The sequence below is a fragment of the Callithrix jacchus genome, chromosome 3, assembly GCF_049354715.1.
Source record: "Callithrix jacchus isolate 240 chromosome 3, calJac240_pri, whole genome shotgun sequence".
In the NCBI taxonomy this organism is placed as follows: Eukaryota; Metazoa; Chordata; class Mammalia; order Primates; family Cebidae; genus Callithrix; species Callithrix jacchus.
The window spans coordinates 50,191,264-50,205,719 of record NC_133504.1 but is presented as its reverse complement, the minus strand read 5'-3'; the positions used below and the strand labels follow the sequence as shown (position 1 = coordinate 50,205,719).

Sequence of the window (14,456 nt, the reverse complement as noted above, 5' to 3'; positions counted from 1 at the left end):
GTTTAGCTAGCAGTCTATCTCATTTATTCTTTCAAAAAAAAAAAACAACTCCTGGATTCATTGATCTTTTGCATGCTTTTTCATGTTTTAATACCCTTTAGTTCAGCTCTGATTTTAGTTATTTCTTGCTTTCTGCTAGCTTTGGGGTTAGTTTGTTCTTGTAGCTTTAGTTCCCTTAGATGTGATGTTAGGTTGTTAACGTGAGATCTTTCTAACTTTTTGATGTGGGCGTTCAGCCTATAAACTTACCTCTTAATGCTGCTTTAGCTACATCCCAGAGATTCTGTTCCATCTTTGTTGTTGTTATTTTCAAATAATGTTTTGATTTTTGTCTTAATTTCATTGTTTACTCAGAAGTCATTCAGGGGCAGCTTGTTTAATTTCCATGTAGTTGTATGGTTTGGGGAAATATTCTTTGTATTGATTTGTATTTTTATTTTGCTGTTCTGAGAGAGTATTTGGCATTATTTCTGGTTTTATGAATTTGCAAAGGATTGTTTTTGGCCTATTGTGTGGTAGATTTTAAAATATGTGCCATATGCAGAGGAGAAGTCTGTTTTGTTTGAAATTAGAATAGCAACATCTACTTTTTTCTGTTTTTTATTTGCTTAGTAGATTTTCTCTATCCCTTGACTTACTTTGAGCCTATGGGTGTAATTGCATTTGAAATGGATCTCTTAAAGACAACCTACCATTGTGTCTTGCTTCTTTATCCAACTTGCCACTCTGTTCTTTTGCTTGGGAAATTTATCCCATTTACATTCATTTTAATATTGTTATATGTGAATTTGATCCTATAATCATGTTGTTGGCTGGTTGTTATGCAGACTTAATTGTGTGGTTGCTTTATAGTGTCAATGGTCTATGGGATTAAGTGTGTTTTTGTGGTGATTGGTAAAAAAATTTTTCATGTTTAGCACTTTCTTAAGGACCTCTTGTAAGGCAGGTCTAGTGGTAATGAATTCCCTTGGCATTTGCTTGTGTGAAAGGATCTTATTTCTCCTTTGTTTATGAAGCTTAGTTTGGCTGGATATGAAATTCTTGGTTGAAATTTCTTTTTTTGTTTTTAAAGAATGCTGAACATAGGCCCCTAATCTCTTCTGACCTGTAGCATTTCTGCTGAAAGGTCTGCTGTTAGCCTGATGGGGTTTTCTTTGTAGATGATCTGTCCCTTCTCTCTATCTGCCTTTTACATTTTTTCTTTCATTTTGACCTTAGAAAATCTAATATCTATGTGTCTTAAGGATTGTTGTCTTGTATAATATCTAGCAGGGGTTCTCTGCATTTCCTGAATTTGAATGTTGGCCTCTGGTGAGGTTGGGACATTTTCATGAATGAAATCCTGAAGTATATTTTAGATGCTGCTTGCTTTCTCCCCGTCTCTTTTGGGATACCTATAAATCATTAATTTGGTCTCTTTACATAATCCCTTATTTCTCAAATGGTCTCTACATAATCTCATATTACCCTTTGAGAAATTCATTCTTCACTATTCTTTATTGCTTTTTTCTTTATTTCTGTCTGCCTGAGTTATTTTGAAGAACCAGTCTTCGAGCTCTGAGATTCTTTCCTCAGATTGGTCAATTCTGCTTTTTAATATTTACAATTGTATTCTGAAATTTTTGAAGTGAATTCTTCAGCTCTATCAGATAAATTTGTTTCTTTCTTAAAATGGCCATTTCATCTCTTATTTTCTGTATTGCCTCATTGTATTCCTTAGATTTCTTGGATTGGGTTTCAACTTTCTCCTAGATGTCGTTAATCTTCACTCCTATCTATATTAGGAACTCTATTTCTGTCATTTTAACTCTTTCAGCCTGGTTAGAAACCATTGCTGGGGAACTAGTGGTAAGAAGACACTCTGGCTTTTCAAATTGCCAGAGTTCTTGCTTTGGTTCTTTCTCATCTGTGTGGGTTGATGTTCCTTTGATCTTTGAAGTTGCTGTCCTTTGGATGAATTTTTTGCTTTTATCTTCTTTGATGACTTTGGGGGTTTGATTTTAATATTGGTTGGGTTCAATTGATGGTGTTTGCTTCTGGAAGATTTAGGAGGCCAAGGTTTAGCTCAGCCCTCCTAGTCTGCATGTTCTAACTATTGGGAGCTGGTACTGGGACCCCAACTTTTTTGTCTGGACTCTGGAGGTTAGGAATCTGCTGTACTGGAGGTGCCAAGGTACTCCTGGTCTGCCAGCTACACAGCACTCTGATGGGCTGTAGTAGCAAAAGCATTTCACTGGGGCTGTGGGATCTGTGCCTGCTCAAGTATGCTAGCCCAGCAGGGTGCACACACATTGGCTGGAGTGGAGTATAAGTGGAAGCAGGGTTGCAGTGTTCTGTGTGCTCATTCTGGCAGTGCGGCACAGGCAGGGGCAAGTTGCCAGTGTTTGTGCTCACATTTGTGCTAGCAGCAGTGGGAATGGGGTGCTGGATGGTGTGGGGCTGCCAGCCTCCATGTTTGTGCTGGTGACAGAACTGGACCAGGGAGGCAGGGCCACTGGTGTTTGTGCATGCATTCACATTGGTGGTGGTGGTGCAGGGAGAGGTGGGGTTACCAGTTTCTTTGTCATGTTTATACCAGCAGTGGAAGTGCTCTTGCACACAGGGGTGGGGACAGGTAGTTGTGTTCACATCACAGTAGTAGTATAGTTGGGTATCCTATCTCCTGCAATCATGGGTCTTTGAGGCAGAAGATATTAGGTTCAAGCACAAGTAATGGGAAAATCCGCAGTTACTTCTGCGCCAACCTATACTTTTGTGATCACAGAAAGTCTGCCTTCCTCTTTACAGAAGAGAAAATCAAAGCACAAAGAGTTGTATTGCCTTTGCCAACTCATCTGCCAGGTGCCAGAGTCAGGACTAGACCCCAACTATTTTTATATATTACATTGACCTTTTTTTTTTTTTTAATTAGGAGAGAGGAGTTTTTATCGTTTTTGTGTGTTCTGGATATTTATTTATTAGACAAAAATGTTCTAATTAAGATGTTTTAATAACTATGTTCTAATAACTATAGCTTAATAACTATCTATGTTCTAATAACTAAGATGGCATTTTAGAAGCATAGAAGAAATTCTCACATAATGTTGCTATTTCCTTCATATTACTGTTTACTATTCATTAGTCTATACTTTGCCAGTCCTTTCTCCAGCTGCAGTGTTCTAAGCCTCTAAATTTTATTTTGTCTACCTAGATTTTTAGCACTATAACTCAAGTATATGGTGCCTTTGATATTTCATGCCAACTCTGGCACGACTAAAATTATATCAAGATTTGTAACAGAATGCTTGTGGGATTTCTCTATTTTAAAGTCCTTGAGTTAACAAATTGGTAAAAAAGCAATAGGATTTGCTCACCAACTGGATGTGGTGTGTGAGAAAGGAGAAATGAAGATGACTTCAAGGGTTTTACCTTGAGAAACTAGAAAAATGAGCAAGTCTAGGGGTAACAGGATGGATGAATTGGGGTTTAAAAAAATGGAGTGAAAATTAGGAGCTCACACTGGGTATCAGATGGCTACCAAATATCTCAATGGAGATGTCAAGCATGGCCACAATGAACTGGAGTTCATGGAATATCTTGGTGGACACGTTAAGTTTGGAAGTCATTAGAGATAGTGTTTTATCTTTGTGTTCTAATTTATTTATTTATGTTCTTTTAATTATTTCCTCTTTTACTTCCTTCAAGTTTATTCTGTTATTGTAACTTCTTAATTTATATATTTAGTCCATTAATTCATACACTTTATTTTTCTAATATAACTATTTAAGGTTATAAATTCACTTTTAAGAGTTGCTTTAGCTCTATTTTATTAGTTTTGAAATTTTAATATTTTCATTGCTATTTAATTAAAAATTATCTAATTTCACTTTTAATTTTTTTGAAGAGCCTATTTGTTTGCTTTTTTAAAAAGAATTTTTTAAAACAAATTTTTGTTTAAATTAACTTAATTGCACTGTGGATAGAGAACATGGTCTGTATGGTATCCGTCCTATAGACTCTGTCAAGGATTGCTTCATGGATGTCAATTTTTCAAAATGTCTCACATGTACTTAAAAATAATACGTATTTTCCTATTGCTAAATATAGTTTTACTTGTATTAAGTACATTACATTTTCAAATTTGATTGTTCAATTCATTTTTATTTTTGCAGATACTTAAGTTTGGTGAATCCATCAACTACCAAGAAGTATGTGAAAATCTCTTATGATGGTAGATTTGAAATTTCTCCATGTTTATTCTGTTACCTTTGCTTTAATACATTGAAAGGCTTTGAAACTAGGCACATATTCTGAATTCTATTTCTGTCATTTCAGTCCCTTCAGCCTGGTTAGGAACCATTGCTGGGGAACTAGTTTCTCCTCTAGAACCCAACTTTTACTTGTTGAAGGCCCTAGCTCTCAAACCTTGGCTGTTTTTCTTTCTTGTATTCTTTTAAAGTTATTTCATGAAATACCACTGCTTCAATACTCTATGTAAGCTATAACTCTCAAATATGTATCTACAGCCCAGTCATTCCTTCCAAGTTCCAGGCTTACATACTTAACCCATGCCTGAAATGCTTCACAAAAGAGCTGACAAACATCTGAACCATCTAAAGCAAACATGTCCCAAAGAAGTTCCTTAGTTTTTCCATCCAGTGTGCTTCTTTCCAAACAGAATCATCTCTGCTCAAACTCCAAATTTAGAAATCATCCTTTATTTCTCTCTTTTTCTCATCCCTGAATGTAATCTATCAACAAGTCTTGTTGGTTCTATACCAAAATATATCTCAAGTCTGTCTGCTTCTCTTTATCACCACATCTATACCACCACTCTGATGCTAGCCAGATTTTCAGGAGGACAGAACTTCAGTATTTCGTTTACTCTTTCTTTTTAGTCAATTTTTTTGGGTAGAAATTAAGTTGAAAAAATCTCATTTCTACTCTGTATTCTGTATTCTACATGCTTACATTCTTACAGATTTTCTTTTGCAGAGAAGCAACTATGCATATATACACATCAAACAGCAGCTTCCATCCCAACATTTGGGTGCTTACACATCCTGTGTTTGCATATGTACATCTGTGAGTGCACATTTCTATATCAGGAAGGAAGTAGACTGCATATTTACTCTCTAGAAATTATGAGCAACAAAGAGCAACTTTGTGAAAAGCAGTTTTGAAATCCTGTTGTTATAAGTGGGCGCTAAACAACAGGTACACATGGACATTCAGAGAATAGACCCTGGAGTCTAAAAGGAAGAAGGATGTGACGGGAGAGAGGGTTGGAAAATTACCTGTTGCCTCCATTGTTCACTATTTGGATGACAGGTACACTACACTAAAAGCCCAGACTTTACTGCTACACAATATATCCATGTAACAAAATTGCACTTGTACTCCTAAATCTGTAAAAAAAAAAGAAAGAAAGAAACAGAAATGCTGTTGTAAGACTTACAGGCTAGACAACAACAGCTTTCAACAATGAGAAGAGGAAGTTAAATCTGAAGTATACTTGGTCCCAATGTAGCCGGGTTAGAATTTCCTTAAAAATATTTTATAAATATAAGAATGTAATATTCCAGAATTAATGTGTGAGAACTTTAAAAAATATTTTATAATAGTTATTTATTGACATCCTCAATTAATACATCTTGGTTACAACTACACATGTATACACATTAAAGAGCAACTTTCACTCCCATTTCCTTTATAATTTGATTCCTTCCAATTAATTTTCATTTTTTTCCAAATAATGTCTAATGGTCCCAATGTCTAGGTATAGCATGAGTGCATAAAAAAATAGGAGCAGTATATTTTTAAAGTAATTTCCTATAGCTTAGAAAAAACAGTCAAGTAATATTATAAATTGAATTCAACTGAGATATGTGGCACATTCTTAAATCAGATCCATTGGTAAAAATAATTGAAATCTATTGGTAACTTTAATTTCTATCTCATTAATTAAGTAAATATTTTGGGTAAAAGAGTAGACGATATAATTCTCTATTTTACTTTTTGTCATGATAGGCAATTATGGTCTGAGATTTTAGAGCAGGTTAGAATTAGATTAGATTAGGCTCTATCTGACTGAGTCTGGGCTTCACAACACTTATCCCACAGTCTTTGGCTCTCAACTCCTGGTGAAACTGCCAAGGGCTCATTTTACTTCCTTTACATTGGTTCTGAATCTCCACTTAATGGAAGACTACCCTGGAAGCTAGTCAAAATAAGGCTGAATTTATAGGTTGTCATATAGCTTGGACCCACCTGATATTTCCACTGCTTTTAAAACCTCTTATTAACTAGTTGGCCGAAGCTAGAAAGTGAATCTCAAATTCAATGCTACATTCAAGTAAACTTTTTGTTTTGGCTAACTTGTTACATTTCACCTTTACCCAATTTAGTAATGGCATTTACAGCTACTTGAGTTTCTAGAGCTGCAGAGATTCTCAAAAATTGGAATATTTTATAATTTTAAAGTATTTTAAATATTTTTATCTTTTTTTGAAATGTCAAGTAGGGTAAACACAATTCTAACTAAAAACTTTGGCTTTAAGAGAAAGCAAAGAACATTTCAGTGCACATCAGTTTTCAGTATGAGAGGTTAAAGGGAATGATGCTTTAAGGATAAAGTTACCTGCTTCCTCCTAAATCTTCCAGTTTGAAATAAATGTGATATTATACATTGTAGTCGAACTTTAAAGACATTTTAATTGAATTTAAACAGTTGTGAAAGAGCTTATACAGTTCCCAAATTCATATATTCCTCTAAATCTGCTAAAATCTGTTTGTTTCCCCCAAATTGAACTAAGTGGAGTACTCATTTTCAAAGTGCTTTTGGGGCAACATGTATGGGTAGAGACCACAATGCTCCAGTCATCGCTGAAGTGCACAGGATTGGGCACCTTAATGAGTATAGGATCATGAATCATTTTCTGAATGAATCTTTCTAACTCGATGTGTATATGTGTGTATGTAGAGATTTCATAAGAACTTTCACTCTCTGCATTGTAAATGTTCTTATTTTTTAAAATGCTTAAATTATTTCACAAGCACAAGAATACAAAGAAGCATGTTGCATGGCATTATCTTTTGAGGCCATCAATTTACACATCTCTTTCAAGGATCATGTGTCCTGTTTAGGCAAATGAGATAAGACATTCAGGATTCCGGTATGTATATAGTGGAGAATATCTGTAGGAATTTCTCCTTTATGATTAAGTGCTCCTTCTTGGGCTAGTTCCGGCTTCTCATAACTCTAGATTTGCCTTCTCTCCAGTTCATCTCTTAAATTGCTGAATATATATATATATATATGTATATACACACACATACATATACATATATACGTATACATATATATACGTATGTATATGTATATACGTAGATATACATACATGTATATATATACATATATACGTATATATACATATGTATATATACATATACGTATATATATTCTTTTATATATATATATAAGTACACACACACAGATATAACTGTGCCAATTTTTTTTCATACTTAATTATTTCAACAGTCTGTAAACTTGGAATGATTTCCTAATATGACAAATTAGAAAATGGAGAATCAGATAGTAAATGATGGCTGGATTGGTATTACAATCCACATCTCTGTGTCTCATTATAGATAGTGTCTCTTGTTTTCTTCCCAGGGAATTGGAACTTGTGGATCTACAGGAGTCTCACAACATAAAAATATTCTGACAGTTTTGAACTTGAAGATTAAAATGTTTAGATAAATTTTAGTTTGCTAGTTAGATGTGTGCATGTGTAATATAAAGTACAAAAGAAAGGTAATTGTATTATACTTCTTCACTCCTTTCTCCATTACAAATCATTGTAATGGAAAAGAAAATGGCATCATCAGACGAGCTTTGTTATAAAAATACATCTTCTCCTTTTTGAAATAAGTATATATTCAGAAATACACCTGTCAATATAGTGTCTGGAACAAAAGGGAAACAATAAAATCTATAATGATACATGAATATAATAATTGTTAGATTGAATAATATAGTATTATAGAGCTTGACATATTTCCCAATCAAAAAATATATATATCTGATATAAATATTTAGATTGTATCATATAGAAATGAGTTAACTGTCATATTAACCTCTAAAAAAGGGATTAAGAGATTCAATCTCTGAATGGAAGATTTCTTTCTTTTAAGGCTCCTGAAACTGAAATTTTGAAACCACTATGAAAATTTAGCCCAACTCCAATATCTTTAAACAAATAATGGGTGAAAACACATATAATTTTATAGTTTAAAACCTTGAGATGTACATGACAAATCAGCAGACTGTAAGGTTTGCTCAGTACCGTGTAAAGAAATGTATTTTGAAAGATGTGCTCAATAAAAGCGAGCATTATATAAAACCAACTCTCTTCATGTTGAGCTCAGTAGAACTTCATTACAAGTAAGGTTCACTAACATGCTATTCCAATACTGCCTTTTCTCAAGTTATTAATATTTACCTCTAGTATACGACTACCAGAAAATGAAATTTTATCACAGTAAAATTTTTTTATCACAGTAAAACACAGCAGTGCTTTGAAGTGTTTTCACTTTGGTGTCTTGAGAAAATGAACTCCACCTAGCTGTGCACACAGAGTGCCTACCTACAAAAGTATTTTTACGCATGCATGGAATATGAAAGAAATCAGTGATAGGGTAAACTAGATGGGCATTCTGATAGCCAAGAGAAAACATGACTTTCAGGTTTTAATGAACAAAAATCTAAAACGACAATCATAAGCAAATATCAAGGCCAACTTCTATCAAATAAGAAATTGAAGCAAATAAATGAAAAAAAAGGAATACCAACTATAAAACATGCTATTTAGCCAATGGAAACATGACATTGTTTGAGTCTAGAGGTGCAACAATATATTACAAATTCTATCTTTATTTTTATTTTGAGAAATTGATTTCTGGCCTTCTGATTTAATACACACAGAAGACGCTTAGGCCTCCACTCATTGTAGTATATATTTCACTCTTTTTTCTCAGTAATTTTATCTTGTCTTCTACTAGTCCCTCCTCTGATAACTTGTGCAGAAAGTGCCACTTTAAAAATAAGTTATTTAGTGTACTATTTTATATATATTAAATATCTCTTGGCCATCTATATGAAAAATAATACTAGTTAAAATTAATGGATCATCAAAATGCATTATCAAGAGAAGAATAAAAGGAACTTGAATAGCAAGATAAAATTATTGTCAATTATATTCCTGTAAAGTTACTTAAGAAGTGAAATGTTTAACTTGTAGCAAGTTTTCTGACAGTATTCTGTCAGAGAAACTTACAGAGAAATAAGTTAGGGCATACCACATTCAATTCAATAACTAGCTAATTGTTTTTGTTTAGTAAGAAGTAGATAATAGTGACCGCTGATGAAAATGCTTGTCATATATCAATGTAATCTATTCCATGATGTAAAATGCTGTCTATTATAGTGTCTTGTTGCTTTAAAAACTACCTTGTAATACAGGGAAATACATACAGGAGTAGAAAATGATCAATCCAAACAATTTATTCCTTAATTATTACTTTACTATTGACTATTACTTAGAATAGAATATAAAAGCCCAAAGACAAGGCATATTGTTTTTTTTAAGTTGACCAAAGATTTAATCATCAAATAAGCATTAGAAAATAAACAGAACCTTGTAAATTCAGAAACCCATGTGGTCCAGTCTCAGAGTTCTGTCCCAGGAGAGAAAGCAATTCAACAAAAAAGGCAGTTGAAGTATAACTCAAATTCTTTACTTGAATTTTTCAGATATAAAAATTCAATATACCACATCATAATCTCCCATTTTCTTTTTTATTTATTTGTTTATTTACTTTTTAAAATCCAAAAATAATAATTGTGTATATTTATGGTGTACATGATGTTTTGATATATGTATACATTGTGGAATGGCTATGTCAAGCTAGTTAACGTATTTGTTACTTCACATCCCATTTTCTTTATTATCAAATTCCTTTTTACTCTCCACAACCCGCACACTACCCACAAATCTCCTTTCTCATCTTTCTCTTGTTTAGCTTCCTAGGCTCTGTTCCTATACACCCTCTTCTTTTTTTGTATGCAAGAAAACTTAGCCTCTGTGTAAATCAACTTAGCTTCTTTCTCAGCCAATGAAAATACTTTTCCTTTGGGTGTTAGGAGAAGGAAAATGGAGTAGGTGTGGGGATGAAGGAAGCCTGTAAACACTCACATGTGAATACATTTTGATTCATCATAGGGCAATGTACTATTAGAATATATAAAATAATCTGCGATGCCTTAATGTAAGTTCACTAACATCTGTTCCTGACAGAGGCAGCCATATAAAATGTGCATTCATAATATTTTAAAAGTTCATCATATTTTTGCTATTTCTCAACTGAGAAAGGAGCTAAGTCTCGGGTGAAAGTAGACTGCAATTTCTAAAGTGGGACGAGGCAGCCTCTTACTTTTTACGTTACAGGAGCATCTCAGAAACTTGTCTTCTATATTTGTGTTGAACATTTTTTAAGGATAGACTGACTAACTTAACAAATGTTACGTTAATTATTCTTTGAAGATAAAGAGAGAACTATGGGATCCATGAATTAATGAAGATTTAATAGACAAATTAACCAGGACTCTACTCCCAAATGGTATGCCTAACTGGAAATCTAAGACTCATTTCTATGTCTAACCTTTCTAAAGACTTGTGAAGTAGATGCTTGAGAATTAACTCAGTAACTTGAACTAGTTTTCTTAACTGAGAAAGGAGCTAAGTCTTAGGTATAGTATATATATATATATACACACACACACACACACACACACAAAATTTACTATATCTATGAAATATATACTATATTTACTATACCATAAACTATATAATAGGAGGATACTGTATTTACTGCCTTTTTAAACATCTTTTGAGAAGGCAAATGGTAAACTTTTTAGATAACCTTACTCCAATAAGTGACAAAAATAAAAAAAATTAAAAATAGTAAAATTGTTGGGGACAACACAGCAAAGTGGAAAGAGTGTCATATATGGTTAATGAAGACATGTCTTCAAGTTCTGACCCTTTCACCTACTCTGTGTGGCCTTTGGTAGGTGCTATGTATGGTCTGAATGTTTGTGTCCCCTTAAAATTCCCATGTTGAAATCCTAAGCCCCCACAAGATGATGGTATTAGGAGATGTGGCCTTTGGGAGGTGATCAGGTCATGAAGACAGAGTCCTCATAAGTGGGATTAGTGCCCTTTTAAAAAGACCCGAGAGAGCTCATTTGCACCTTTGATCACGTGGGAACACAGCAAGCAGTTGAAGCCTCAGCATGTATTGAATCTGCCTCGATCTTAGACTTCCCAGCCTCCAGAACCATGAGAAACAAATTTCTGCTGTTAATAAGTTACCCAGTTAATAGTATTTTGTTATAACAGCCTGAATGGACTAAGACAATAGTATACTTCACCTTCTGTAAAGTTTCTTTATCTGAGAAAATGAAGGATGAACTAGAAGTCTGGGGTCTTTTTGATCATTAAGGTCTATTGAATAATATTTCTTTAAAATTTCCCTGCATTCTTTAAGAGACTAAAATGGCTATAATTTAATCTTCTCTAGGTGGCTGGAGATCATCAATAGAAAAATTAATTATGTGATAACAATAAGAGGCTATTGAGTTTGCAAGATTCTTTGGTTCCTGAGCAAAATGGCCTCAGAATGCTGCATTGCTGCATGTTTGTTTGACTGGTTTTGTGTGAGAAAGAGAGAGAGAGAGAGAGAGAGAGAGAGAGAGAGAGAGAGAGAGAGAGCGCATGCACACTTGAACCTTTTTAAAATATATTTTCAGCTATTGTTTATTGATGCCATCACTGTCTGTTTATAACTTGCTGTCTAATTTTTAATACTTATTGAGGGATAAATACATTAGTCTATAAAGTAGGTTGCAATTGTTTCAAATGGCAGCAACAAAAATGTTTGGCTTGTTGGAGTCATCAAAGTTTGGCTGATTAATAAGTGAAATATTTCTACACTAATCAATAGAGAACTCAAAAATAAATCTCTTGTGCTGTAATTGTTAATACATTTTCTCCTGCTCTATCCTCTGAGGAGATGGAGGGCAGCTGTTAAAGATTCCTCTCCCTAATGACACCTACTTGAAGACAGTTATTGGGTCCTTAGATAACCTTTTTTTATTCCCCAGTCTAAAAAATCTCAACCTTTACTCATGTGACTCATTTTCAAAATGATTAAACTTTTTCATCATAATTCTGCAAATCCCTTTCCATTCTTTTACATGTCTTTTGACCTGTCTGGTTTCAAAACCAACATTGTAGTCTAATAATAAAATATGACATTTCTATTAATATTTCTGTTATTATTTCTTAAAATAATGCTAACAGTTTGATATTATTTGCATTTTACTTATGGTTAAACTGAAATAAGAGAGTTTGAACATTTAACTAATGGTCACTAAATCGGTGATAAGGAAACTATATTATTTGTATTAGAACTGGGTTATTAAAGAATATATATATATATATATACATATATACATCTACAGTATATACGTACACACACATACAGTGCACATGCATGCACACCCTACAACTGAAATAATAAACTTGGTTGGTTTGGGATACCCGAAGAATATTCTTATGAATTACTTACAAGGCTCGATACCAGTAGGGTACATGCTTGCTGAGAAATAAAACTTATGAGTGGACTTGTTTTCTGAAATCAAGCCATAATTTTAAAGCAAGAAGTCTCTCCCTCTTCCTCTCTCTTCCTCCAGTGCACCATCTTTAGAGGTTCCCCTTACCTTACAGATGTCTGTCAGGTATAATGCACAAGTGGCTGTTTGTTCTCTAGAAGTATGGCAGTGCCAGACAGCACTTTGGGTAATAATCATGACTGTTTGGAATATGTGCTTTAAAACAATACAGTTGAATCAACTTGTAAAATGTAATCCACCCTACTCACACTTAATAAAAGATAATTTGGATGTCATGTCACATGTTTTATGCACACAGATGAAATCAGAGCACTATGCCCTTACCTTTTTGACCAGCATGATTTCCAGATATTCTCCCCTACTGCAGGTTTTACTCTGAAACCTCAAGGCAGTCTCACAGAGCAATCTTCTGTACAATGAATTTAAACTTTGGATTCTAAAATCTCAATTGGTTCCACAACTCTTTCCTAGTTATTTTTACATAGTTTGTGTGAATATTTTGTTTTCCTTTCTGTTCCCTACTCAGAAAGCTGACTGGTATTGTGATAAAAGTCCCAGAAATAGTGCCTAAGATGGCAAAGAAGTGACCACATATCATTTAGAAACTCTGTGTAAATTTTAGAAGCTAATATTTGGGCCCAAGGAAAAAAAAAAACTAACCTTTATAAACGTCACTGAACTAAGGCTGGGCATGGTGACTCATACCAGTAATCCCAGTTCTTTGGGCGGCCAAAGCAGGAGGATTGCTTGAGGCCAGGTGTTTGAGAGCAGGCTAGGTAACATTGTGAAATCCTACCTCCACAAAAAACAAAAACATTAGCTGGCTGTGGTGGCATGCACCTGTAATCTCAGCTACTTGGGAGGCTGGGGGCTGGAGGATTACTTGAGCCCGGGAGTGCATTTAAAGTCACAGAACTGAAACAAATCAAAATAACATTTTAGATATATATCGTTTCCATGTAAATATTATTTGGGATAAAATCTGTTTTTGAGAGCCATGGAACTCACCTAGTAAGGATGAAAACTTGTTCAAAATAATATGAAGGTGATGCTACATGAATAGCATCATATTGCATGAGGATACATTTCTAGTAGTTTATCTGGGTTGTTAAGAGAAATTATTACAAAGTTAAGAGTGGGACTAATGAAAGAATTCTACTTAAATATCATGCTCAACAGGCAATACAACATAATTTGATATATATCTATTATACTTTCCATATATCTTCTTAAAAATTGTGTGTGTGTGTGTGTGTGTGTGTGTTGAAATGGTAGCAGTTGCAGTGAAAGCCAAATATTTGAGTTGTTCCCTCCAGAGTGGGGAAATTGATTTACACAATTGTTTGCTATTAAGACTCAAATAAGTCTAGCGTGCTTAGGTTTTCTCCTATGTTTGCCAGTTTTTGACAGCTGCCAGTTTAAAGATATGATCACTTTATCTAAGCATCGCTAGCCTAGTGTCTTCAGAAAATCTTCTGTGAAAACTGCAGTTTCACTGTCCCAAGTCAATTCCTGCATTCTTAAACTTGCAGCACATTCATTTGTGGGCACTGAGGCAGCCAGTGGGAGGGTATTGATTGGAGTATAATGTCATACGTAGCAGGAGAGAGAGAGATGAAAAGTGTTTTCTGCTTAATGGGTTGGTATTAAGTAGGTGGGAATGGCTTCTAATTAGCCAACAATTGCTGTGTTTCCCAGTTTCCCTCCTTAGCCTCCTCCT

At 34.2% G+C, this 14,456-nt stretch overlaps 1 protein-coding gene across 7 annotated transcripts in view; it reads right to left on the bottom strand.

The window, feature by feature from the left end:
- Positions 1-14,456, bottom strand: part of TTC29 (tetratricopeptide repeat domain 29) — a 241,384-nt gene that overhangs the window by 58,697 nt on the left and 168,231 nt on the right. For 3 of the 7 annotated variants that reach the window (XR_004740611.3, XR_004740610.3, XR_004740609.3), the window contains one exon: positions 5,277-5,387. The exons of the other annotated variants lie outside the window; for them this stretch is intronic. The gene's annotated coding sequence lies outside the window, so the exon portion shown is untranslated. The remainder of the gene's footprint in view (positions 1-5,276; positions 5,388-14,456) is intronic. 7 annotated transcript variants of the gene reach the window in all.